A 14064-nucleotide genomic window follows, 5' to 3' on the forward strand; every position below is an offset into this window, starting at 1 on the left:
AGAGTCTCACTCTGTCACCCTTGGTAGAGTACCACTGCGTCACAGTTCATAGCAACCTCTAACTCCTGGGCCCAGGTGATTCTCTTGCCTCAGCCTCCCAAGTAGCTGGAACCACAGGTACCCACCACAATGTCTGGCTATTTTTTGTTGCAATTTCAGCTAGGGCTGGGTTCAAATCCGCCACCCTTGGTATATGGGACCAGTGCCCAACCCACTGAGCCACAGGCACCGCCCCACTGAGATGATGTTTTTTATAAGACTTTTTATCTCTTCTCTTTGAAGCTAGAACCATTGTTTTAACCTCTACTGGACATCTTAATCTAATAAAAATATTCTTTTTTTTTAAGTTTTTGGCTGGGGCTGGGTTTGAACCTGCCACCTCTGGCATATGGGGCTGGCACCCTACTCCTTTGAGCCACAGGCAGCACCCTAATAAAGATATTCTTAATAGTAATAGATTGTGAATCCTGTATAACATGAACAGAATGATTCATTTTCTGCGGGTTTGACCTCTAGGCACTGTCTTAGTGGCCAAACATGTTGTATATAGATTTGTTGACACTATTCCTCCCATCACAATCCTCATCCATTTCAGCTTCATAGGAGTCAACAGAATTTGTTTGAACTAATATTACCAGCAACTCCTCTTCCTCTTTATTTATTCAACAAGTACTGAGTTCTGTTTTAGGGGCTGAGGAATTGCAGGAGATCAAGTGAGTAGAAGGCCATGCTCTTGAGCAGTTCACGTTCTAGTGAGGGAGAAAGACAAAGTAGAGTGGTAGTGAACAAAACCAGGGAAGTGTGGTGGGGAGGGAGGAGCAGCAACAGAGGAAAACCAGAGAGGGACTCTGAGGAGGTGATTCCTGAGGGCAGCCGAGTAAGGAGGAGTTAGCCGAGTAATTATCTGGGGAGGAACTTTTTGGGTAGAGAGAATAGCAAAGATAAAGATTCCTGAGGAATCTGCTTTGAGCAGAAAAATTGTCCACTATGACTGACCACAGTTCAGTGGGGGCAGTAGGTATCTGTTCAGATCCACTTGGGCAGTGGATGCCTTGGCTAAACAGAAGCCTTCCCCTCCAGACCACAGTCAAGGACTGATCTGCCCAGCAGTACTGCGCCTGGCCCTCTTGCTGCAAGTGAGACTGACATTGAGTATAGTTGTTTTATCTGAGGCCTCAAGATTCCTTGGCTGTCCTCCTCCTTGTCCTGCCTCCTTGCTCCTTTCCCTGAGAGGATGCCTTCAATAAATAAGGTGAATAAGGGTCCTGGCTCAGATATCTAAGCAAACTTTGACCTTGTGTCTGAGATCCAGACCTTACATGGCTGCCTACTCAACATATCTCCTTGGCTATTCCAGAGATACCTAAAACTCAACGTGTAAAAAGTTGAATTCCTGATAGTTTCCCCTCATCCTTGAGATTTTATTCTTCCTGTTTGCTCCCTTGGTTTGTGTATCCGCTTTTACCCAGCTGTCCTGGAGAATTCAGTGTGGATTTTCCCTTTCCATTAACACTGTATGTCTAGTCACTTGGCTGGCAGATCCTACTGAGTGTCTCTCACCACATTTTCATTGCTTTAGATCAGAGTCTCCTCTGAACCATTGCCTGAACTTCCCCGGGGCCTCCCCATGTCCCTCCTTCACTTCTCCAATCTATTTTCTATACCATTACTTGTTGTATAATGAAAAATCCCATCCAGCCATTATTCTGCCTGTAGTTTGTAGGGCCTTCCTTTTGGATTAATGGCAGCTTCTTTCAGTATAAATTTCCTAACCTTTTATCATGGCTTATGGGCCCTTGCTCTGTCTTTGAGACACCCTTCCCTCAGCCCTCATAGCTGCCACTGCCCCAGCTACAACTTGGCTATTTCTTCATACAGCTTCTGGTCTCAGGGCTCAGGCTGTTCTTCAAAAGCCCTCCCTGTCCTGGGAAGTACCTAGAAGCCTCATCTTTATGCTCCCTCCTCTCGTGTTCTCACAACACTCATTTCAGTGTATGGTAGTCATTTGCTTTCTTTCTAATCGCTCAGTGGGTTCCCTGAATGCAGAGAATATGGTTCTTCACATTGCTATGCACATTACATCTTTATTGAACAAATAAATTGCAAAATCAAAGAGAAATTTTATAGTGTTAAGCTCGTTGGTTTTTATATATGATCTCTTAATGAACACAAATATTGTATATGCTTATCAGCCAACTCCATAGGAAAAAAGATGCAGGAACGACTTAGATGAAGTGATGAAAGTAACACTTCTAACAGACTTGTTTCAGGGAACATTGAATGATGGGTGGGGAGATTGCCTAAGAAACTTTAGTTCTAGAATATGGAGTTGGGAAATTCATTGATTCTTTAAAATATTTATTTAATATTTTCTGGATGCTTGGTATTGTGTTACATGCTATAGGGGAATTAAAACAAGGATGCCTTTGATAGGGCTCAAGGGCCTTAAAGTGGGGAAAATGCCAACAGTACGAGCGAGTTATATTATGTAGCAGCATATGATTAAATCCTGTATGATTCAAACAAGAAGTACTGTTGGTTCCAAAAAGGGAGAGTCATTGTGGGCTGGAGAAATAACTGATCATGAACAAAACCTCAAGTTCTTGAAAGACCTGTTGAAATGAAGTCTACTCTGCAGAAATTATGCTCATATGCTTCAATATCTTTCAGATGCTAAGGAGATGGCTTCCTTTCCTAGCTTTGGTGAAGATGAATGTATATATATTTGTGTTAGAGGAAGAAGTTTTAGTAAGATTTTGAATGAGCTTTTTTATGTTGCAGGAAAAAAAATAAAGAATATCTTTACAGTGTCATTCAAACTGATGAAGGTGAAGATGCTTTGTAAGTGGGAGAGAGGGAAGATAATTCACTTATGCCAATTAGAAAGTGAAGAAAAAAATTTTTTTCATTGCACACTCACATCTGGGGAGCTCCAGGGATGTTGATCACTCAGCATCAACTCAGTAGTTACCTCCTTTGTACCTTAATTTCTTAAATAAGTGAATTTTATGAGGTCAGATTTCATGCCTGACTTTTTATTTCTTGCCTAAAGTATTTCTCAGTTGTATCGTTGTGTATAATCTAATGTCTGTGCTTTTGTAGTTCTGGGTTCTGAGGGTTGGAAATCCTTTAAACAAGAATGGGTTATGGATCAATCACTATCCTGTAGGGGGCGCTATAAGAGTAGCAGTTCGACATCCTTTGCCACCTAGCACCTTGTGGCATGACTTGGCACAATTTGCCTAAGGATTGTGAGAGTTGGTTTGTGTTGATACTTTATTTTTGAGGGTGGGATGAGCTCTAAGCCCACCAAGAATTCTGTACGCTCATAACTATGCATTCTGTCACTTCAGTTCTGTATATGCTGCTGCACCTGTGCATTTTTTTTTTTAACCATGTATTTGGTGCATGGTTATTTTGGAATTCTGATTATGCCCTATTTGCATATGACAAATATATACACATAGACACTATTTTTGCAGCTTTTGCAGCAATAGTGATGGTGCCCTAAACTTGGCCATTTATAGGAACTCAGATAGTTGTTTAATGGGGTTGTCACTCCGGACACTTACTGGCTTTCTCCAGTGCTCTGAAAAAATTGAATGGAGCATGATGAGGTACATCCCCTGGATTAAATGTTTTTCCTCCTATGCAATCACCATTATCTGTTTGGCTTCCACTCTGTATGCTTTTGAAGCAGCCCTGCATAGCAAATCAATATCTTTCTGAAGAGACAGTGTGTTGTGGATTGCCTGGACAGCATATACACGGTTACTTTGGCTGCAATGCTGCTGCAGAGCCCGGTTACTCTGCCTTCCTGGGAACTCCACAGGCAAGTCCATCGTGTTTGTAGAAAAAAAAATTAGATTTTTTTGGGAAAACAAATTGAACTCTAAAAGCTCTTGATACTGTATGTTAGCATGTCTTTTGTGTTCTTCTGAACCATTTTTGGTCTTATTCCATGGAGATTAGCTTCTCTTAGGTGATTTCTGGGATTTTTTTTTTTTTTTTTTGCTTTGCTTCCCCCTGTCTTGGTTGTAGTACGGCCATACCATTTCAGCTTGCTAGTGCAGAAAGATGTGAATTCAGTTGCTGTATGAGCCTGGCCTGGTGCAAACACATTGCTAGAAACATGTTAAAGAGTTCCAGGTGAATTAAGGCTGAGTGAGACAACAGCAAAACGGTAAGATGGAGCATGCTTAAAATTACAGCAAGGGTTTTAATTTGGAGCATCTCGGCAAGTCTGAATCCTGACTCACTCATTTACAACTTGAAAAAGGATTCATTTTATGCATGTCATTTTACTCACTTCTTTCTGTTTAACTGACAAAAATATCACAGATCAATAAAGCGGGTATTTAAATTGGGAATCTGACCGGAGGTTACTCAAGGGAGAGTCTTTTAAGGCTCTGAGCCTATTGCTCGTAGTTTGTAAACACCAGGAGCAGTGATTAGATGAGAAGGTTTAAAGACTGCTTCTTTGCCATAGCTGAGTCTTATTTCTTCTGAAACTGGTCTTATTTATTATAGCTTAAAGAGATCTTATAGATTGTTTTGCCTGGCTGTGCTTGACAGAATGCCCTCTGAGTCGGCAAATGAAGGACGGGAGACCACTTTTTGTATTTGGGTAAACTGATGTCCATAAATTTAGCTGGATTGGATCTGAGTAGAGTAAATATCTCTAATGTATTAGGGATCTGGGGCTTCTTTGCTGCTCATCCCATTCCCTCCCCTCTTGAAGCGTAGAAATGCACCAGCTTTAAATGTGTGCTTCTAAGCAGAGGTCAGTGTGCTGGTATTTTGCCTCATTACACCTGAAGTGGTTCTGCTTTCATGTATGGAAGTGATAAACCCTTCCTGCAGTTCTGCTTGAAGTGCCAGCTTTAATAGTGGACTATTAGCATTTGGGATGCTAATGGAGAACCCCTGCATGCGTGAAGGACCAGGGCAGCAAACAGGCTGCTCTGATGGTGCTTACCTGTTTGTAAAGAAGGTAAAAATTGAGACAGAAGTACAAACTTAGATGTCTTCAGAAGCTGAGTTTCTATTTCCTTTTGTTAATTGTCACACAGTATTTGGCATAAGGGGGGTTTGAAGTTGCAGGACACATCTTAATATTGTTCAAAGTGAAACGAATAGATTACATGGTACCGGTGAGTTTAGACCCACCAGTTATATAGGTGCTGAATGTTAAGGTTGTCAGCCTTTGATTTTTTGCTTTAAAAATATTTTACATATATACAGTTTAATTAACTTAGTAATTTATGTAAAATGTAAATGATGTACATGGTGGATATTAGTTGAGAAGAGCAGCAGTAGCTTGCATCTTGGCCATAAGCCAGTTCTGTATAATTTTGTGACATAAGTAAATTTAAGGAAGAACACTTCATCAGTTGACAGGCTAATTGAGAGAAATACTGTTAACATGTTATGGTTCACTATAGTAAATTTCTTTTATGGGGGGAGCCTTAAAGGCACTTCTGTATTCACTAAACTATTTATTGCAAAGGTTGAATGTTGATTTTTTTTTGGGGGGGGGGAATGAATGTCTGGATTTTCTTCCAAAGAGAGTTCATTTTTTTTTTTAAATTTCAATCATTCATTATTTCCTAGAAAATTAAGATGAACTATAAGCTTTTCTTTTTCCATACTTCCAAACAACCTTTGGTGGTTTTTCTTTTTTAAACTTTTTTTCTTTTTAGAAGATGATATACCCTGTGTCATCTATCTCTTTTTCTGAGACTGATGTGTTCTGGCTATTTATATATTTACCTTTCCTTTATGAAGCCCGGGAGGTTTATTTTTTTTGTCTTGTGACAGAAGTAAACATTTGTAAAATGTAACTCATTTTTAGGAAGTGGAATAGTACAGTAGTAGTATGACATGGATTTTATAATCATACAGTTCTTTTCTCCCATTCTCCTAACATTTGTTAGCCACCTACTGTGTGTAAGATGTACAGTGTGCTGTGAAGGAAGCACAGATGCAGTGGACACGCCCCTTCCCTGAAGGCATGTGGATTAGTGTGGTTGGCCTTCTCCCTGGAATACTCTCTATTATACTTTCTCATGGATAGTCAGCTTGGTGCTTCGCAAATACTATATTTCCTGCATAGGTGAATCTTTTCTTTACTTTTTAGAAAAGCATTTGTTTAATTGAGCAAACATCTAGGGAGAATCTGTGCTGTGCCGTGGTGAGTAAAACAGATCTGGTTCCTGTCCTCATGGAACTTACAGTCTACTTCCTTTAAAAATATTTCAAGAAGAAATTCTGTGGCTGGTTTTTGTGTTCATTTTGGTAATTCTGAAGAAGATACTGCGTGCTTTTGATTTTCTTTTTCTTGCAGTAAAATGTACGTGACACAAAATTGATCATTTTTATCATTTTTATGTTTATAATTTAGTGGCATTAAGTACATTCACAATGTTTTATAGTCGTCACCATAATCCATTTTCAGAACTTCTTCATCATCCCAAAGAGAAATTACACACTCACTTATTTTTCCTCTCCTCCAGCCCCTGGGAATCTTTTTTTTTTTTTTTTTTTTGAGACAGAACCTCAAGCTGTGACCCTAGATAGAGTGTCATGGCATCATAGCTCACAGCAACCTCCACTCCTGGGCTCAAGCAATTCTCCTGCCTCAGCCTCCCACATAGCTGGCACTATAGGCGCCTGGCTGTTTTTTTTGATTGCAGCCATCATTATTGTTTGGAGGGCCTGGGCTGTATTCGAACCTGCCAGCTCAGGTGTATGTGGCTGGCGTCTTAGCCACTTGAGCCACAGGCACTGAGCTCAGCCCCTGGGAATCTTATGTAGCTTTCTGCATCTGTGAGTTCACCTATTCGAGGTGCCTCATATCATGTTAAATAAAATCACATGTATTTGTCCTTTTGTATCTGCCTTATTTAGCGTGTTTTCAAGGTTCATTCATGGTGTAGCGTGTATTAGAATTTTATTCCTTTTTAATGCTTGCTGTGGTTTTTATATGGAAAAACAGTTTTTCCTCTTTATGTGATGTCACTATATAAATCAAGTGCCCATATGGACACCACAATGCATAGATGACAAAGATATATTAAAAATAATAGCCTGTGGAGAGAGGCAAGGAATAAGGAATAGAAATACACTGAGGGAAAGCGCTGTGGATACATCATATTTGGATTCTTTCTATGGCCTGGTAATTGAGCACGGTAATTGGGCTGCTAAGATTTGCATGTCAGTTCTTTGCTGATAGAGAACAACAATCAGCTGAAATGCTCAATGGGAAGCTAGACTGTGGCTTTTATCATCATTAACATTGGAATTTCACCCACTGTGCCTCTAGTCTCTTACACTCTCCAGCTTTATAAGCAAAGACTGATCATGTGGAGGTCCTCTTGCAGAATCAGAGACTCTTAGAACTGTCAGATACTTGGGAAGTTGTGTTCCCTAATTGGTTCATTATCAGTCATTAGCCAATGAGAGAGCGAAACTCAGTCTGCTGATGCCTGCTGTGGGCCTTCTTTCACGCCCCACTCCTCTTTTTAGGGGACACTCAACCAGAAAACTCAAGGTATCCCCTGAGTGTGACAGAGAGAAATGGGAGGGGGTATAAGCTTGGTGCCGTGTTAAACCATTTTCCATCGGATGGGGAGAGCCTAGCTTCATTGAAATAGCATTCTCATTCCCAGATTTCTTCTTGATACTGCTTCTTTTAAATCCAAATGGTTTCTCTGACAGGAGATCCTTTTTAGAAGGCCAAGTTAAAGCCCCAGAGCTGTCCATTTATTTGCCATTGACCGATTTCACATTTCTTAGACTGGGTCAGTCAGCAGTTTATATCTGTGCTTTTAACTCACTATCCAGGGACCCAGGCATTTATAAAGGAGGAAGATTCAACATGGCCGTGTCTAATATCTGAGTCTCCCGTCTTCCTACATAGCCTGATCCTTCCTCACAAGTCTGTTTTCTGCACACTGCCTCATCCCCAAACTATTTTTTTTTTTTTTTTTGCTATAGGCTGACTTTGATATGAGGCTGATTGAGAATCAGATTAATTACTGGAGTATTAAACTTGAGTGGTGAGTTTTGAGGGGAAGAGGTGAGGATGGGCCAGAAAACTTTGAACCACAAAGCAGTCATTTTGCATGGCTTTGTACCAAGAGAGATAAGAGAAAATGAAGAGAATTGTTGCTGATAAGGTCCCTCCTTTTTTTTTTTTTATTTCTCTCAGGATTTAAGTCCCAGGGGACATGTAAGAAAGACAACCAACATATGGTGAAGAGCTTGAGCTTGAGCTTTGTAGTTGGAATGCTGCAATAAATCCCGTCTCCTGTGTTTACTTTCTATGTGGCATCGGACCTCTTTCTTAAGTCATGTGTTCCTCAACTTAAAACAGATAATAAACCCCAGTAGGGTTTTTGTAGAGAGTATTTGAAAAAGTATTTTTGATGTATTTTTCATAGGCACGGTTACATCGTAAGAGCTCAGTGAAAGTTAGCTGTCATCATCATTGGCATCTGCGTCAGCTAGAAAACCTTTGCCAACTCCCTTTTCTATCACCTGCGTTGTATCTTGCCCAAGACCCTTCTCCCTCTGCCTGATTTCAGACCATGTATCACTATTTCTTAATGTCATTGAATTCAAATGGACAAAAGGCTGATGTAATAGAACGCCCCACTGTTCTGTTTGTCATCGGGCAGGCTCTGAAAGGGTGTGTGTTCCATAGACTTACTCTTCTGCCCAGCAGCTTATCCCTCAGCTAAATGAGAACTGGCTAAAAATACGGAGCCTCTGGAAGCTCTAGGGCTTGTTTTCAGGTGGCAGACAGGCAGCAGGATGTGTGCACCCCACTGTTCTGTTCCTTTCACCTTAGAGATCTCACTTAGGCGTCACTGTTCACTTCTCTTAGTCATAGGAAAGGTTTACAGAACCTGTCTTCATGAAATCAGGCCTTTGTTATCAATATGTTGCTGTCAGATTTATTATTGGCGAAATTTTAGCTTTCTACAACGGATGAACCAATTGTTAAAGCTTCATTGAATGGAACTTCCATTTTCTCCTCAAAGGTTCATTGTTCCCTGGGTTTCTCTTCATAAGCTCTGTGTGGTTAGTGACCCATATATGATTCTCTGAAAATGTGAAGAGCTTCAAAAGTCGATCCGCATTGAGTGATGCCCTATATTTTTCTGAGTTCTTTGGTGGGGTTTGCATCTGGATTTGTTCGAAGAAAAACATCAAACTTTTAAGCTTTATAACATCACTCAACATTAACCAGTCAGTTATTATCTAAGCACTAATAATGCATTTACATTTTGTTAAAAAGGTGGTTATGGTAGGTGAGGAGATGTAAGTTTTATGTATTTATATAGCCATCTGTTTCAGAGTAAGAAGATAGTACACAATTTGATTTCTCTTTCAGGGAAAGAATTTAAAAATATTTATAATCTTTATTTTTAAAATGCTGTTCATATGGTTACCAGGGGAAAGAATTCAGATCCTAATGGATCAGTCATATCTCCAGTGGTGTGTTCTTGTCACTTTTCATTTTTGAATGTCATTGTACCTTCTGGATGCTCTATCTTACATGAGGGACAGAATAGTGAGCTACAGATATTTGAAAGGTTTAAACATGAAGAAGGAACTGCCTTGGTTTAGTGCAAAGGAGCCAGGAGCGGTTCAGTGGAACTCAGAAGTGAACAGAATTTAGAAGATGCTTGAGGCTTGGCGCCTGTGGCTCAAGTGGCTAAGACGCCAGCCACGTACACCCAAGGTGGTGGGTTTGAATCCAGCCCGGCCCGCCAAACAACAATGACAGCTGCAACCAAAAAATAGCCGGGCGTTGTGGCGGGCGCCTGTGGTCCCAGCTACTTGGGAGGCAGAGGCAGGAGACTCGCTTGAGCCCAGGAGTTGGAGGTTGCTGTGAGCTGAGATGCCACAGCACTCTACCCAGGGGGACAGTTTGAGGCTCCTATCAAAAAAAAAAAGAAGATGCTTGAGACTGGTGTTTTGCACAGCCTTTGAGCCAAATAACAGCTTCTGCAGTCCTTGTGATGTTCTGTAAAAAACCTCCAACACTAAGCTGACGGGTACAGGTAGAAGGCGTCCTGGGCCATGTTAATGATTTCCAGTCTGGGAATCTGAGTTCAGCCTGTTCTCTATTTCAGTAATTAGAGCTTCTGACATGGTAGATGTTTTTAGTTTTTGAAGTAGCATAGTTAACATTAGTCGGTCCCCCTTGCCAGGTTATTTTGTATCCTTGCATGTGGTGGGGACCTTTGAGAATACACTCTGGATTCTGTTTCTCAGGTAGGACCCAAGACAAAGCCTAAAACAAGAAGAGCTATATTTAAACCTGTAAATTCTATGAGGGAGGGGGGAAAAGTCCGTATCTGCAGGAACAGACTTTTCTTTTCTGGAATAAGAGCTTTAAGGGAGAAGTGTCTTGATGAAGAAGCTAATTAGCCATGCAGTGTGAGCACTTTGTGTAGCTGGATTCTTCTCTTTTTGTTGAGAATGGGTATTCCATCTCCCCCTGCAGTTGCGGGGATTCTGTGGGCTGCAGCAGGCTTGTTGCTCTGTGGAATATTAGGACACAGTTGCCCCCTGGCTGTGTGTGGAGATCCTCATCTCCTGTGCCCCATTTCTGACTCTTTGGCTATAAATATTTTTTGGGGGGGAGGCTGTATGCATGTCAGCTCTAAGTTCCTTGCATTTGTCCTTCCAAATCTATGTATTCATTTGACCGTGTGATTTGAATCTTGCACCCCTGACTCTTTGTTCCCTGATAGTAGCTGCAGATGTCAAGTGGAGGTCAGAAAATGTACCTATCTTTTTCTTTCTCCCCTTCACTTTTTGAGATATTTAGTGTGATTTTAGTGGAAACTGTCTGAAAGTTATCTCACCTGGTTTTCCACAGAGTGGGAGTCAGAGTTCATATGTTTTGTCCAATCTGATGTCAGTTATGACATACAGACTAGAGGCTTTCTCTGTCTCTCTGTCTTTCTCTTTTTTTTAACCCCCAAGGGAAGACCTGCTTTAGGATGATCTTCACAAATGTAAGTTCCTTTTAAAATTTTCTTCTTCTAATTTTTTTTTTTTTTTTTTTTTTTTTTTTTTGTTAAAGCTATCAAGCCCTGGTAAATAAAAGGAAAGCAAGATTCTGGATTCAGTTTTCCTTAGAATGATTTTGTGATAATTTTTTTTTTTATAGATATGATGGCCAGTGGCAAAACAGTGCTCATGTATTAGAAATACATAGAACCATTAATTTCTGCGAAGTAGTAATGACACATATGCTGTTACGTAGCATAACCCATGTATATTTTTCTTTCTCTATTTCTTGCTCCAGTCCCATTGCTTTGATTTATTAAAAATTGATAAATGTTTTTTAAATTGATAAAATAAAAATATATTATTGGAAAATTTTACTTCAGAGTACAAAATTATGTTAAAGAATTATCTGAAATTACCATGATCATTTGTGAAAAGTTTGAGCAAAAAATGTAACCCAAGGAATAGTGAAATGACTTCACGCCTATTGTATCCAGAGACTGAAACAAATTTGACCTCTAAAAGAGTCTCAATTCCTGATCTGACCACAGCAGCAGAATATCATTACATGGCTTTAGGACACCGTGTCTGTAGCTTTAATGTGCAGGCACATCACTGGGGATCCTGTTCAAATTCAGATCCCGACTCGGTAGAATTGTTGTGGGACTGAGATCCCAGGGGATGCCAGTGCCTCCAGTCCACAAGCAGCAAGGGGTGAGAGAACATCCTGGATGAAGTTCTGACCCCCAACAACACTACACTCTGAAAAACCTCCTACACCAAAACCGATAATAGAGGTGCTGCGTCTACCCTTGCTATGAGTGTTCACTAAACCTCATGTCAAATTGATCACTAAGGTTTGTACGAGACGAAGACCCCAGAGGTCCGTGAATATACGCATCTACCTGTCTGAGCCTATAAACAGCACTGTAGCTCACAGAAGAAAGAACAACTCAATAAAATTACTCTAGCAACATCTACCAAAGCTTAGGCTGCGGGGAGGACCACCTCAGTGTTTACTGATAGAATTAGCAAAGCAGTCATCAAGCCTGTTGATGGTGAGCATTGAAGCCCAGTAGAGGATGTAGCAAAGCTACGGTCACTGAAGGAACGTAACATCTTCATGAGTTCTCCATCCAGCTGTGTCCACTAACTGATGAATTCAGGATTCAAATGAAATTAGGACCCCAAAGAAACCAGTCAGGATAAAAATAAGCATTTACAAACTAAATCACAGTCTTGGACATTGAATTCTGGTGAGTGAAAACAGCTGGTGAAAGTGTTTTCGCTGACCAGAAAAGATCTCAAGTCAAAAAGTGCCTCATTTTTATGTAGTTTCTTGAGATTAATCTTTTTAATGGCCTACTTTAAGTTAAAGGGGAAAGCTTATATTAAGGAAAACAAGCTGTTTCATGCTCTATATTTTATTAAATAATAGTAGTTTATTTTTTGGTAGAGATGGGGTCTTGCTGTATTGCCCAGGCTGATCTCAAACTACTGGCTTCAAACAGTTCTCTCACCTCAGCCTCTCAAAGTGCTGGGATTATAGGCATGAACCATCATGCTTGGCCTCAGTGCTAGTTTTCTGTGTTTTGGGGACACCAAAGAAATGATTTGTGTGCCCAAGGTGCAGTACAAGTGCTACATCCAAGTAACTCTTTAGTCAGAATGCCCAAGATGCCACCAATGAGTAACAGTGGAAGATTTCAGAAAAGACTGGAGACATCAAGAGAGTTATTCATGGTGTATACCTGTCTTTGGCTTTTCTAGACCCTAATCCTAAGGCAAAGTGGAACAGTAAGGGAAGCCCAGTGAAGTGAATTTATGTGTCTGGCCTTACTAGTTGATCTATTTAAAATCATTTACCAGCTATAAACTGCTGCCTACAGTTCATAATAGAATACCAGAGCTGTAAAGATCTGAAGAGTTGTTTAGTTCAGCTGTCACATTTTACGGACAAGAAGAACTGAGGTGCAGAGAGTTTAAGTGGCGTGTTCTGAGTTACTTAGTCCTGATTTATGTGGGTAGCGGGTTTGCATGTATATGAGCTAATGTTCTGAAGGTGATCTTAGGCAAGATCTTGGTTCTGATAGAACAGAGCTGTCAGCAAAAACACATTCATGCGTATGAGGGCTGACAATTAAATTTGCGAATTCATCATAGAAAAAGTACTACGCACCTCACTGCTGACTATCAGTGTCGTCACCTTTGAAGTATCCCCCGAGAAGCTGTGCACCTATCCAGTGTCTCGTCCACCCTTCGAAGCAGTTTTGGGACTCTTTTTCTGGAATGACCATTGTACGGTACACAGAAATAGGCAGCAACAATAATGAATACCTCTCAGCAAGACACTGTCACGCGTTGACACAAACACCGTCGTGAGGCACTGATTGATACACTAAGGTGATGAAACTGGACCAAGTTGGATGTACAGTGTTGCCAGTGTGGGCACATGGGCCCACATGTGAACTTAATTGTCAGACCTTCTTAAGATAACAGCTTCGAACATCATTCCAGAAAAAAAAGTTCCACAGTTGCTTTGAAGGGTGGACTGGACCTTGGTGTCAGTGTGTAGCTTCCCAAGGGGGTTACTTCAGAGTTGACTGTAGTGATAGTCAGCAATGAGGTGGTAAGGAATCCCAAACGTAGCTGTCAGACTTCACACACACACACACACACACGCACAGATAAAACATGCCATGTCTGTGCTCCATATAGGCATTCTTACTGCCGTCTCCACATCTATACACACACCATCACGCTGACTATTGGGGAGAAAAGAATACAGAAGACAGCAACCAAAGAGAGAAAAACATACTTAGATATTGCAGATTTAAGTTATAGACGAAGGCAGGTCCTGTGGGTTATGATTCCAGCGGCATTAGAAATTTCTTTGTACTTCCCCCTTCCACCAAAAATAATTTGCCCATCTATCCCCTGATAGTGGAAAGTAGTTTTACAAGGGAGGGAGTTTTTGTTCTATGTTGTTTACAGTTCAGATAATTCTGGGAGAGGTCACACTCTGATATAAGT

General features: G+C 40.7%; 1 protein-coding gene across 1 annotated transcript in view; it reads left to right on the forward strand.

Moving 5' to 3' along the window:
- CDK14 (cyclin dependent kinase 14) overlaps positions 1-14064 on the forward strand; it is a 615387-nt gene that overhangs the window by 114828 nt on the left and 486495 nt on the right. The window lies entirely within an intron of this gene.

The sequence above is a fragment of the Otolemur garnettii genome, unplaced genomic scaffold (genome assembly GCF_000181295.1).
Source record: "Otolemur garnettii isolate 467f Iridium unplaced genomic scaffold, OtoGar3 scaffold00005, whole genome shotgun sequence".
Lineage (NCBI taxonomy): Eukaryota > Metazoa > Chordata > Mammalia > Primates > Galagidae > Otolemur > Otolemur garnettii.